The sequence below is a fragment of the Scyliorhinus torazame genome, chromosome 10, assembly GCF_047496885.1.
Source record: "Scyliorhinus torazame isolate Kashiwa2021f chromosome 10, sScyTor2.1, whole genome shotgun sequence".
NCBI classification, from domain to species: Eukaryota; Metazoa; Chordata; class Chondrichthyes; order Carcharhiniformes; family Scyliorhinidae; genus Scyliorhinus; species Scyliorhinus torazame.
The window spans coordinates 29,125,176-29,126,980 of NC_092716.1; positions in this window are offsets into that span (position 1 = coordinate 29,125,176).

Here is a 1,805-nt window from a genome sequence, read left to right on the forward strand (position 1 = left end):
TGCAACCTTTTGGATAAGATTGAAATTATCCAAATGTTTTTCAATTAGGGCCATTATAGAAGGTGGAAATTAGGAACTTTCATCCCATCAGTTTGGATTGGCTTCAAATCCTGGTCCCCGAGATTAAAGTGGTAAATGACAGCAGTGCACAGTTTCTTTTCTTTCCTTTTTTTTGGGTGGGGGGAAGACATTTGTTCATGAGCTGCTCTAGATCAGAATTTGCTATTGTCCTTTGGGCTTTTTTGAATGCAATTGGTAATGCTGATTAGATATGCTGATTTTAAAAAAAGACAAACAAGTTTGAATGCAGCGAAATAAACTGCTGTGCAAAAAATATACATTATGATTTATGATGATACCCAAACATTGAAATCAACCATCTTTCTGGTGTAGCAATTCTTGAAAGCACTCCATCCAAAAAATACCCATTGCTAGAAACATGCACCATTTGATAAGCTGCAAGGACTTAAAGTCAGCTGTACTATATTTATCATGCCTTGTGCATGGCTTTTTAATAGAACAAATGCATCAATAATCTATAACTAAATACAGGAGATAATTTTTCTAGCTGATTAACTTGGGACTCAAAGTCATCCAATGACATCTTCAACTGATCTCCTCAAATGGATTGTTGTTCAGATAGTTGCTGAAATAATGCACAATTTATTGAAAGCCCTCGGGGTCCAAAGATCATGTTGATATCGAGACCTTGATATTTGTTGCTAAAAAATGCATTCATAATTCCAATATTTGTACGACACGTTAAGCACTATTCAATCCTCGCAAGAGTGGATTGACAGTTGAGTTCACTGTTAGATTATGAATATATGGAGTTTTGTTTATTTTAAATAAAACTTTTGAATTTGCTTCTGTTGTTATCTGCTCATCTCTTGATTTCATATCATCACTTGGATGTGCAAAAAAATGGAAGCTTCAAAGGCTGAATTGAATTGTGTTTTTCCATCCTTCATATTCTTCCTCTGTGATGCACGAATATCGTTCATTTATTTTATTTTTCTTCAAACAAAAGTGATTTTAAAAATACCAACATTATTTATTGTGTAAATATTGCATCATTTGTTGCAGTACCACATTTAAACAATGGCTAACCTCATTGTAATCATCTTCAGCCCTCCCTATAATTCTCAAGAACTTTGTGTACTGCAATTCTAGTCTCTTGGACATCCCTACTTTCTCACCATTCCACCGGTGACTGTGCCTTCAGTTGTCTGAACTTGAAGCCCGGAGGATTCTTTCCCAAACCTCTTTGTCTCTTTCCTCTTTTAACATGCCCCTTAGAACTTGAGCAAGCTGGACCACATTGAGGCATTGAGTGTAATGAGAGCTGGAGATGAGCTTGAACAAAGCTAGGAAGCACTTTATTTGAGATTAGTGATAGGGGTGGCCCGAGGAGGCTCGCAGAGGATGTGGGGTTGTGGCGCAGAAGGAAGTTGCATCAATTTTATACTAGAAAAACAATTTTTTGTATAAGGCATTGGTTATACTGCATCTAGAATACTGTATCCTGTTTTGGTCCTTTTTGGTCCCCTAACATGGTGGGGGATAGATAGGGGAATAAATGTTCAGAGGAGGATTACTGAATTTATACCTAGTGTAACCTCAGTTACCCAAATAGGCTAGCACAAGTGGGACTTTTTAACTTTGGCAAGACTTAGAAATCAAGGCGATTTGATTGAGTTCTTTAAATTAATGAAGGGGCTAGACCCAGTCCAGATGGATAGGCTATTCAAGCTGGTTGAGGAGGATCAAAAAATACGTTATGAAAGCAAAGGACTTGGATCCAT